This window comes from Triticum aestivum, chromosome 2B (assembly GCF_018294505.1).
Source record: "Triticum aestivum cultivar Chinese Spring chromosome 2B, IWGSC CS RefSeq v2.1, whole genome shotgun sequence".
NCBI classification, from domain to species: Eukaryota; Viridiplantae; Streptophyta; class Magnoliopsida; order Poales; family Poaceae; genus Triticum; species Triticum aestivum.
Window position 1 is genome coordinate 235,079,120 of NC_057798.1, and position 12,776 is coordinate 235,091,895.

The window sequence follows — 12,776 nt, forward strand, 5'->3', positions numbered from 1 at the left end:
TAGTCCCCAAGGCTATGGTGGATTGCTGGCAGTCGACCATAGTCTTTATGTCTTAAGCTTTTTCTTTACTCGATCAGGTCGAATGGAATCATAGACTGGTGGGGGCACGCTGAGTGCACCCACTAGGTGTAGTCCCCGAGACTATGGTTGACTGCTGGCAGTCGACTACAGTCTGAAGAACACCTCTCTCTCTCTCTCTCTCTCTTTTTTGGCTATTTGTTGGTCGACTGATCGACTCTAACTGATAGAACTAGTGGGGGCACGCTGAGTGCACCCACTGGGTGTAGTCCCCGAGACTATGGTCGAATGTTTATATTCGGCTGTAGTCTTAGAAATGCTATGATTTTTCCTTAGTCACTCGGAAGTGACCTGTTTTTGACATCTATCGATTGGTTCTTCGCAGAAATCTTGCGAGCTTGCAGCTCGTTACACTGAGTTGGAGAACGAGCAAATCCAGCTCGAACTTGATCTAAAACTTGTCCAGGAGAACTTCATGAAGGCAAAGGAGGAGGCAAAAGGTATGTTTGGTGAGAACCTCGACAACTGCTTTTGCCTCTTGTCCATTTCAGAGCCCGATCTCACTGTGACTTTGCAGACAAACTGAGGAATGCTCTGAAGAAGAAAGACCTTGACTTGGCTGAGGTGCAGAAAGCGGCTTTAGAGAAGACCAAGCTCGCAGATGAGAAGCTGGCTTCAATCACCAAGCTTGAAGAGGAAAATACCAATCTGAAAGTTGCTCTTGATGCGGCCAACAAGGAGGTCAGTCGACTGAAGAGTGACAAGATTGTCTTGAGTGACAAGGCCAGTGAGTTGGTGGGAAAGAAGAATGATCTGGAGGCTTATCTGGGAGGACTCGCCAAGAAGTTATTCCTCATGCTTGAAGGTAATCTTTTGTATCAAATAGATATTTTAACTATGATCTCACCATCAGACTGCTGTCTTGACTTTGGGGTTGTGTTTGCAGAGTTCTGCCAGAACTTTGAAGAGGAGACTGGTCGACTGGAAACGAACCTAGATCCCATCAACTCTCCTGTGAAGGACGAAGTCGCCATGAATGTGCTCCGACTTGAGTCTCGCGTTGCTGCTGTTGTCGACTATCTCGCAAGGCTGAAGGTCGCAACTTCCCGCATCGACACAACACTCTGGCCAGGAGAGACGCTTCAGAATGACCTCGAGTCTCTGATGACTCGACTGAACAATGTTCCAAGTCGAGTGCAAGAATGGAAGAAGTCTTCTGCCAGGTGCGGTGCGGATGTTGCTCTGTCTCTGGCCCGTGTTCACTGCAAGTAGGCGCGAGAGGACAAGTTGGCAACCCTCAAGGTGGCCAATACCAAGAAGCATGATTTCTGATCCTTCATGGAGACCTTCATCGCCGCTGCCACTCGGATCGCAGATGGAATCGACCTGGACGAATTCGTTGCGCCTTCCAGCCCTCCGCAGGAGGGGTAAAAAACTTCTATGCTTGATACTTTAAATTTGCCTCGGTATGCCGAGTGGTTTTGTAACCGATAAACTTTAACGGGCTTAGCGCCTGAGCACTTATGGTTCCGTAAGGCGTTATCTGAACTTGGATTCGACATTGAATATGTTTGCATCTGGTTTGAAGTGTCTTTTGCAGGCTAGGATGAAGCACTTATTGCAATCGACTTGTTCCTCAACATCCTTAGGCGAGCACTGGGCTGCAGCTAAGCCCCCGAGTGGGAGGTCCGCTCTCCACTCGGTAGGATTTTCAAAAACTTAGGCGAGCACTGGGCTGCAGCTAAGCCCCCGAGTGGGAGGTCTGCTCTCCACTCGGTAGGATTTTCCAAAACTTAGGCAAGCACTGGGCTGCAGCTAAGCCTCCGAGTGGGAGGTCTGCTCTTCACTCGGTAGGATTTTCAAAAACTTAGGCGAGCACTAGGCTGCAGCTAAGCCTCCGAGTGGGAGGTCTGCTCTCCACTCGGTAGGATTTTCAAAAACTTAGGCGAGCACTGGGCTGCAGCTAAGCCTCCGAGTGGGAGGTCTGCTCTCCCCTTGGTAGGATTTTCCAAAACTTAGGCAAGCACTGGGCTGCAGCTAAGCCTCCGAGTGGGAGGTCTGCTCTCCACTCGGTAGGATTTTCAAAAACTTAGGCGATCACTGGGCTACAGCTAAGCCTCCGAGTGGGAGGTCTGCTCTCCACTCGGTAGGATTTTCAAAAACTTAGGCGAGCACTGGGCTGCAGCTAAGCCCCCGAGTGGGAGGTCTGCTCTCCGCTCGGAAGGATATTTGCGGTGTACCTCTGAAGAAGAAGGCATCAATCGACCTACCTCGTCTTCCTTGCGGAGCGCACATTATACTTGTGGCATAGCTCGGAAGGAGAAGTGGCAGTCGACCTGTACCTCGTCCTCCTCGCGGAGAGCACATTATACTTGTGGCGTAGCTCGGAAGAGGAGGGTAGCAGTCGACCTGCACCTCGTCTACCTTGCGGAGCGCACGTTATACTTGTACTTAGGCGAGCGCTATGCTGCAGCTAAGCCCCGAGTGGGAGGCTGGCTCACCACTCGGTAGGATTTTATTGAAACTTAGGCGAGTACTTGGACTACAGCTAAACCTCCGAGTGGGAGGCTGGCTCACCACTCGGTAGGATTTTATTGAAACTTAGGCGAGTACTTGGACTGCAGCTAAGCCTCCGAGTGGGAGGCTGGCTCACCACTCGGTAGGATTTTATTGAAACTTAGGTGAAATGGATTCGCGGCTAAGCCTCCGAGTGAAAGGCTGGCTCACCACTTGGTAGGACTTTATTGAAACTTAGGCGAAACGGATTCGCGACTAAGCCTCCGAGTGAAAGGCTGGCTCACCACTCGGTAGGATTTTTACAAACTTAGACGAAACGGATTCGCAACTAAGCCTCCGAGTGAAAGGCTGGCTCACCACTCGGTAGGATTTTTACAAACTTAGACGAAACGGATTCACGACTAAGCCACCCACTGGGGGGATTTTATTGAACAAACAAAAGTAACAACAATCACTGGGAAAATTATAACACTATTGTATTTGAAAAATGAACTACATAAGTGCTTTTATTATATTTCCGAGTGGCTACTTTAAGTGTAAAAGGGGCGGAGCAGCTCCGCGTTCCAAGATCGGGGCTCGTCGATCTGGTGCTCGACGTTGTAAAGACGGTACGCTCTGTTGTGGAGAACCTTGGTGACGATGAAGGGACCTTCCCAAGAAGGAGCGAGCTTGTGTGGTTTCTGTTGATCCACTCGGAGAACCAAATCTCCTTCCCGGAAGGCTCGACTCTTCACGTTTTTGGCGTGGAAGTGACGCAAGTCCTGCTGGTAAATGGTCGATCGGATCAAAGCCATCTCCCTTTCTTCCTCTAGAAGATCGACTGCGTCCTGCCGTGCTTGTTCAGCTTCAGCTTCGGTGTAGAGCTCGACTCGGGGAGCGTTGTGAAGCAGGTCACTCGGCAAGACCGCTTCAACTCCGTAGACCAAGAAGAACGGAGTTCTCCCGGTCGATCGGTTAGGCGTGGTCCTTAACCCCCAAAGCACCGATGGAAGCTCGTCGACCCATGCACCAGCTGCATGCTTGAGATCACGCATCAATCGGGGTTTCAACCCTTTGAGAATCAAGCCATTGGCTCGTTCTGCCTGTCCATTCGATTGAGGATGAGCGACTGAAGCATAGTCGACTCGTGTGCCCTGAGATGTGCAGAACGCTCTGAATTCCTCGGAATCGAAGTTTGAGCCGTTGTCAGTGATGATGCTGTGTGGGACTCCATATCTGAATAGCAACTCTCTGATGAAGCTGACAGCAGTGCCAGCATCAAGGTTCTTGATGGGTTTAGCCTCAATCCACTTGGTGAACTTGTCGACTGCTACCAGCACATGGGTGAAACCGCTTCTGCCTGTTTTCAAGGGTCCAACCATATCCAACCCCCATACCGCGAAGGGCCAGACGAGTGGTATGGTCTTTAAAGCTGAGGCGGGCTTGTGTGACATATTGGAGTAAAATTGACATCCCTCACACTTGTTGACTATCTCCTTTGCCATTTCATTCGCTCTTGGCCAGTAAAATCCGGCTCGGTATGCTTTGGCTACGATGGTCCGAGAGGACGCATGATGGCCACAAGTCCCCGAGTGGATGTCGTCAAGGATTATTCGACCTTCTTCTGGCGTTATGCATTTCTGACCAACTCCAGTCGCGCTTTCTCTGTACAACTGTCCCCTTATCACGGTAAAGGCTTTAGATCGGCGGACGATCTGTCGAGCCTCTTCTTCATCCTCCGGGAGCTCTTTCCTTAAGATATACGCGATATACGGCACTGTCCAATCGGGAGTGATCACCAATGCTTCCATGATCAGGTCGACCACTGCTGGAACTTCAACTTCAGTCGGATCTGTGATACTCTTAGGCTGTAGAGCTTCTTCGGTAAAAGGATCTTCTTTAACTGATGGGGTATGTATATGTTCCAAGAATACATCACTGGGGATGGCTTACCTCTTGGAACCTATCTTAGCCAAATCATCAGCCGCTTGATTCTTCAGTCGGGGTATATGATGGAGCTCTAACCCTTCAAATTTCTTTTCAAGCTTTCTCACTGCATTGCAGTATCCAGTCATGGCTGGGCTTCTAACGTCCCACTCCTTCATCACCTGATTGACCACCAAATCTGAGTCGCCATAAACCATAAGGCGACAGACGCCGAGTGAAATGGCCATGCGCAACCCATATAGAAGTGCCTCGTATTCTGCTTCATTATTGGAGGAATCAAAGTGGATTTGGAGCACATATCTGAGCTTATCTCCTCGGGGGGAAACCAACACTACCCTAGCACCGGAACCATTTAACATCTTAGAGCCATCAAAAAACATGGTCCAATGCTCCGATTGAACTTGAGTCGGCTGCTGTTGTTCAATCCACTCGGCAAGGAAATCTGCTATTGCTTGGGACTTAATGGCTTTATTTGCCTCAAACTTGATATCAAGGGGAAGGAATTCAATCGCCCATTTCGCCACTCAACCAGTTGCATCTCTGTTGTGCAGAATCTCTAACAGTGGGGCGTCGCTGACGACTGTAATGGAATGATCAGAGAAATAATGAGCAACCTTCTTCGTGGTCATGTAGATCCCATACACAAGCTTCTGATAATGAGGATATCTTTGCTTCGATGGGGTCAAAACTTCGGAAAGATAATACACTGGGCGCTGGACTTTGAAGGCTTTCCCTTCTTCTTCCTGCTCGACCGTAAGTACTGTACTGACGACTTGTCCTGTGGCTGCAATGTAAAGCAACAGAGGTTCTTTGCTGATTGGAGCAGCAAGCACCAGCTGGGTGGAGAGCAGAGCTTTTAGCTCGGCAAACGCTGCATCAGCTTCTGGAGTCTACTCGAACTTGTCTGCCTTCTTCATCAGTCGGTAAAGAGGCAATGCCTTTTCACCGAGGCGAGAGATGAATCGACTTAATGCGGCCAAGCATCCAGTAAGCTTCTGGACATCATGCACACGCACAGGGCGTTTCATTCGGAGTATGGTGCCAACTTTTTCTGGGTTAGCGTCGATTCCTCGTTCTGAAACGAGAAAACCGAGTAACTTTCCACCAGGAACTCCGAATGTGCACTTTGATGGATTAAGCTTGATATCATACCTCTTGAGATTGGCAAATGTTTTAGCAAGGTCAGTCAACAGGTCGGAACCCTTTTGTGACTTGACCACAATATCATCCATATACGCTTCCACATTCCGACTGATTTGAGTGAGTAAACACTTTTGAATCATCCTCATGAACGTGGCTCCGGCATTCTTGAGACCGAATGGCATGGTGACACAGCACCCGAATGGAGTGATGAAAGCTGTTTTGATCTCATCGGGTCCATACAGACGGATCTGATGGTACCCGAAATAGGCGTCTAAAAAAGACAATATCTCGCATCCCGTAGTTGGGTCGACAATTTGGTCGATGCGAGGGAGAGGAAAATGATCTTTTGGGCAGGCCCGACTGATATGTTTGAAATCGATGCACATGCGAAGTGACTTGTCCTTCTTGGGGACCATGACAACATTGGCGAGCCACTCGGAGTGGTATATCTCTCGGATAAACTCTGCTGCTAGGAGTCGAGCCACCTCCTCGCCAATGGCCTTTCTCTTCTGGACGGCGGACCGTCGAAGATGTTCTTTGACAGATTTTGCTTTTGAGTCCACTCTTAAACGATGCTCAGCCAGCCCCCTGGGAACACCCGGCATGTCAGCAGGCTTCCATGCAAAGATGTCCCAGTTCTCACGGAGGAACTGGATGAGCGCTTCTTCCTATTTAGAGTCGAGTGTTGTGGAAATATGGGTCGGAGTTGCGCTGGGGTCAGTCGGGTGAATGTGAACGGGCTTCGTCTCACCAGACGACTGGAACGCTGACTCTGTGGCGGGCTTCTTGGCCCGCAATAAATCACTCGGATCTGCATTTTTCTTATATTCCTCTAGCTCTACCAGTGTTATCTGGGAATCAGCAATCTTTGAGCCTTTTTGAAAACACTCTTCTGCCTTTTTCCGATTGCCAGTGATGGTGATCACGCCTTTGGGGCCAGGCATCTTCAATTTGAGGTACACGTAACATGGTCGAGCCATGAACCGTGCATAAGCTGGTCTCCTCAAAATAGCATGGTAAGCGCTTTGGAAATCCACAACTTCAAATGTCAGCTTCTCTTTGCGGAAATGCTTCGAGTCACCGAACACCACATCTAGAGCTATTTGGCCGAGTGACTCAGCCTTCTTTCCAGGAATGACTCCATGAAAACTCATGTTACTGGAGCTGAGTCTGGACATCGGAATGCCCATTCCCTTTAACGTCTCCGCATACAATATATTCAGTCCACTACCACCATCCATCAGCACCTTAGTCAGTCGAGTGCCTTCGACGACTGGGTCGACCACCAAAGCTTGCCTCCCAGGGGTGGCTATGTGAGTTGGATGATCGGACTGGTCAAACGTAATGGCAGTTTGAGACCATCTCAGATAGCTTGGCGTCGCCGGAGCGACCATATTTACCTCACAGTTGATAACTTTCAATCGACTTTTGCTCTCCACATCAGCAAAAATCATCAGGGTGGAATTGACATGAGGGTATCCTCCATCACTGTCCTCTTTGTCCTCAGCCTTGTCCAACTCCTTTTCCTTGTCCTTGGGCTGTTTTCCTTGAAACTGCTGGATTAAGAGCCGGCACTGGCGAGTGGTATCTTTCGGGTAGATGAAGTTACCCTCTTCGTCTTTCTTCGTGTGGATGTGACACGGTAGATCCATCACGTCATTTCCTTCCTTATCCTTTACCTTCTTGGGGTTCCAGGATCCTTTGGGCTTCCCTTTAAATTTGCCCCGAGTCACGGCCAGAGCCTCCCCAGGAGCAGCCGGCTCGGCCTTCCGCTTCTGTTTCCGACTGGAGTTTCCTTTTTCTGACTGACTCGGCTTGTACTTGCTACTCCGAAGTCGATCCTCTTCTTCACCATTGGCATATTTGGTGGCAATCTCCATCATTCAACTCAGGGTCATATCCCCGGTCCGACCAAACTTCAAACTTAACTCTCTGTTCTTAACACCATCCTTGAAGGCACAGACCGCTTGATGATCAGATACATTCTCCACGGTATGATGCAAGGTGATCCATCTCTGGATGTAATCTCTGAGGGTTTCATTCGACTTTTGCACGCAGACCTGCAGCTCTGTCAATCCTGCCGGTTGCTTGCAAGTTCCCTCAAATGTCCTAACGAACACTCGAGAAAGATCTTCCCAAGTGTAAATGCTGCTAGGAGCTAACTGATTCAATCAAGCCCTGGCCGAACCCTCCAACATGAGTGGTAAGTGCTTCATGGCCACCTCATCATTACCGCGGCCAATCTGTACCGCCACTCGGTAGTCTTCAAGCTAGGTTTCGGGCTTGGACTCACCAGTGAACTTACTTACCCCAGTCGCCAACCTGAAGTTGGGGGGTATCACTGCGGCTCTGATGGCTCTGCTAAAACATTCTGGACCTGAAACATGGACTCGGCTGCTAGTGGGCGCATCTCTGTCGTGGCCACCTCGATGAGCTCTATTCCGATCGACCAAACCTTGCATGATGATGGATCTCGCGTCAAAGCCTGGTTCCCTGGGGTCGACCGAAGCTCTTCGCCCAACACTGAGCTGGCGCCTATCATCTTGCTGCCGATGGGCGTAAGACCCACCCCTTGGGGGAGGAGTGGGCACTCGACGCCGATCATCACGATCGAATCGGTCATCATACTGGTCACGTCGACCATCACGTCCTTCGCGCCGTAGAGGCGATCTTGGGCTATGAGCCGACTGGACTGTATTCACAGCGATGGATCGACTGTGAATCCTATTGCATGACTGTGACACAGCTGAATTCTGATCTCCTGCTGCTCGGAGCAAATCCCGGATCTGCATCAAGCCTCTGCCAGCCTCCGACTGAGAGGGCTGAATTGACTCTGCTATACGGGCTGCAGCTGCTAGATTCTGAATCGGGGTTCGATATACCTGAGTTGGTTGCAGAAAGAGTTGAAGTCGACTGGAGTCGGGTACTCGTTGCCGCGCACGTTCGTCAAGTGCTCGCTGGAGGTTCTCCAGTCAAGTGCGTTCAGCCAAGTTGGCCAAACGCGCCTCCTCCAAGGCACGAGCCTCGGGAGTTTCTCCTGCGATGGGAGTATGCAGGGCATCCATGTTCCGGCGGCGAAGATCTTCCCTTTGCAGAGAAGTGAGCGGCTCGGGCTGATATTCTTCATGGACCTGAGCGGGATCGCCTCCACCATCCATCCCGTCGGTGCGAGGGAAGCCGGGAGGGCCACGAGGCCCATTGACCATCAGGACCTCCGCCGCTGGATCACTGCTGTCGCACTCGGATGCAGTCTCTATGGAGCCAGTCGACAGATCAAATAGGCCGTAGAGAGATTCGTCGGGCTCGATTGCCGCGACTTGGGTGGTGGCCGATTGGTGAGCCACTGCGTGTCTCACCCACCGCTGAAGCCTCGACCGACCAGAGCGCTTGCACTGGCGGGAGACAGGGAGGGAAGACGACACAGGAGTCGACCGATAGGGAGCCGACGGTTGCCGCAGCAGGACGCCGTGGACACATGCACAAAAATGCGTCGCACCGCGGACGGGGAGCGCTTCGATGTTGAGTGGAGCCTCCTGGAGCCAAGCGGAGTCGTGGCGATGAAAGTGAGCGCACCGAGACGGATCTCGCGGCCCTCGACCAGAACTCTGCCAGAAACCATGATGAAGGCAATCGGAACAATTGCAACTTCTCCAAAAAGTCGCTAAGACACCTGCCCCACGGTGGGCGCCAACTGTCCTGGTACTAAGGCTGACAGTAGAATGGGGGGTAGGTATGGAGAGGCAAGATCCTAGCTATGGAGTAGTTGTATACACAAGGGATTTACGAGTTCAGGCCCTTCTCGGAGGAAGTAACAGCCCTACGTCTCGGAGCCCGGAGGCGGTCGACTGGATTATAAGTGTATGAGTTACAGGGGTGCGAACCCTTCTGCCAGTGGAGGGGGTGGCTTATATAGTGTCTGCCAGGACCCCAGCCAGCCCACGCAGCGGAGGGTTTAAAGTACATTAAGGCCAGGCGTTATCTGTAATGCCTTACATAAAGTGTCATCATGGCCATAAAGACTACTTAATTACAGACCGTTTGGATACAGAGTGGCTCTTGATCTTTTGGTGGTTGAGTGAGTCTTCATGGTCGACTGTCTTCAAGTCCGTCGAGTGGAATCCCTCTTGGTCGACTGGAAGGCAGCTTCTTCTAAAGATGTCCTTGGGGAGGGTACTTTGGACAGGTCCATGACCCTACCCTAGGTACATGACTTCATCACCATCCACAATCAATACAACAAAGTAGGACGTAGGATTTTACCTCTTCGAGAGGCCCAGAACCTGGATAAAACATCGGTGTCCCCTGTGGCCTGTTACCATCTAGCCAAGGCTACCAGACCGGGACCCCCCTACCCGAGATCTGACGGATTCAGCTCCATCATTGGTGGACAATACAAGTCCCTTTGTGTAGCCGAAGCAGCTCGATGGCATCATCAGCCGATGGCCAGATCGGCGACAGCACGGCCCTCACGCGGAAATTCCCGCACTTAGGCTTGACTAATCAATCAGAGAAGTTTGAGACTCCAGGGCACCGCCGAGACATTGAGCTCGACGAGTTAGGCCTCGATGCAATATCCTCCTCCACGACATTAGATCTGGTCGAGGAGTAGCAGGGTACTTCCACCCAAAAACCAACGTTATACCAGGCTTGGGACGGAAGCTATGTTGTGCGGGACCAATCCTAGAGCTCGAGTCTGATGATGCAATATGGATGTCTGGCTAGCCAGGCCCCACAAGTAGGACCAGGGCCGACGTTAGATCGACCTTGGAAAAATTCACCCGAGAGACCGATGTCAGATCGGATCAGAATAAAAAATTCTCTCCCAGCCACCCCCACACCGAGTACTGCCCCCAATTAGGATCAACCGACATCTAGGATCTAGCATCGTCATGCAAAATAAAAACGGGACGATCCGACAATTTTGGTCACATCTTTTGTTTTTGAAAAGCGAAATTTCAGACTGCATGGATCAGGAGGCCATAGCGGCATTCCATCACAACATCCATGATGAGGGAATTGGGAAGGCGGTTTCACGAAAATTTCTCTGGACGCACTACAAGAAATATGTCAACTTACAACCATCACTATTGGTCATTGAATGGTCATTGTTTTTCATTTGCGACCTTTTGTGACCAAAAACAGATGGTCAAAAACTGGCCGTCGTAAACTGAAATTAACGACCTTCTTTGTGATATGTAAAAGGTCATTGGTTCTTTGACCAAATTTTTGGTCACTAGCAGCCTCCCCAGACCACGTGGGATCCAGCGTGGCAAGCTGACGTGGATAAGAATCAGCCCGGTCCAATTCGGTGTTTATATGGGCCAAGCCCATTAATTCAGCCCATTTATTTTCTTTTCGTGCAAATTTTGGTGAACTACACGGGCCAAGCACTACAATTCGGCCTTTTTATTTTCTAGGCCATGGCCTTTTTGCACCAACAGTTTTAGTTTTCTTTTTTATAAAATGGGTCCATTAGTCAAGCAGGTCCCACTTGTCAGGTTCTGAAGTGGGTCCCAGCTATTAGGCTCAGATTCTTCATATTTCAATTTGACATCATATTTCAATTTGATAGTAAGAAAATAACCAGTATTTAAACAGGCAAGCAGAAAACACACATAATAATTCAAATAACAATAGTCAGATTCAGTACGAGCTCTACAAATGACACGTAATACAAGCTCTAACATATACAACGCTTTACAAGCTCTACAAATGCAAAGCTCTAGAGTACTTTACAAGCTCTCCAAGTAATGTTACAAGCTCTACAAGTGTTTTATTCTTCAAAATGGAGCTCCTTCGATAGAGATCAAATGCCGGACTCACTGGACGGCCATAGTCAGGACTGGGCTAACAGAACGACCGCATGCCTTCCATGATCGCCCTGTTACATGAATCAGCTTAGAAGAATTAGAAAAAACTGGAGCCAATATATTATGAAAATTCCATTCAAAAAAGGAGTAAAGGAGTAAAGGACAATTCTTTATAGAATGATAAACACATTTTAGCTAGTACTGAGCTTTTTTAGCTGAGCTAGTTAAAATGAGATATTCATACAAGACACTATGAATATGCATGGCACAAGTGCAGGTCCTGGTTATTGGCTACACATGTAACACCAATAAAATGGATAGAACAATAACAGGAACAACTCCAGATTACACACAAAGCTCTATTCATAGTGCCAGCAATGGATAAAATCATGCACACAGTATAAGTCTGACTATAATATAACCAGAGAACTAAAGATTCTACGTACTTAGAACTCAACTAATAAGTGAGAGTGATCTGATTGTATGCAAACAATCTATTTTTATTTGTTTATATTACTAAAACAGACATATCTTCCTTTATGTGAAGAAGTCTGCTTCCTTCTTTAGTTAGTAGTAATCGTTCCATGCAAATCAACCGTGTGTGTATGCTTGATCATGGTCTGGAGATTACATGCATAGAGGAACAGAATCCTAAGCAAAATAGCATCAAACAGCGGTGGGTGCTCAACTATTTACCATACACAAGCAACACTTAAACCATAGCATGTGTATATACTTGTGTCACATCAGGGGGTTCAGAATGTACTCAGTCTATTCTAATAAAAAGGATTGGGAGCAGAGGAAGAGGGGGGGGTGGATATGGACGTGCTACCTGCTGTTGTGGTGGTGCCACTTGGTGATCGTGCTTGAGCTCCTCCTGATGCTGCCGACTAACCTACAGGACAAACAAGACCATGGGTGAGCTGCAGCACATGCACATACAAGAAGTGAAGGTAAGGAGAAGAACCTGGAAGAAGAGAGGTGCTATGTCCTCCTCCGTCCGTGCCCGTCCTCCTCCATGCCAGTATCGAACAGCCTCCGTTCGTCGTTTGCAAGCACCATGCGCATTGGTTTGCCATGAAGCCCTTGTCCTCTGCTGCATGGATGAACCCAAAGCATCAGTACAGCTACATGATAACCCACAAGTGTAGAGGACCGCAACAACTTTCGAGGGTAAAGTATTCAACCCAAATTTATTGATTCGACATAAGGGGAGCCAAAGAATATTATTGAGTATTAGTAGTTGAGTTGTCAATTCAACCACACCTGGATAACTTAGTATCTGCAGCAAAGTATTTAGTAGCAAAGTAGTATGATAGTAATGGTAACAGTGGCAAAAGTAAAGATAATAGTTTTGTAGTG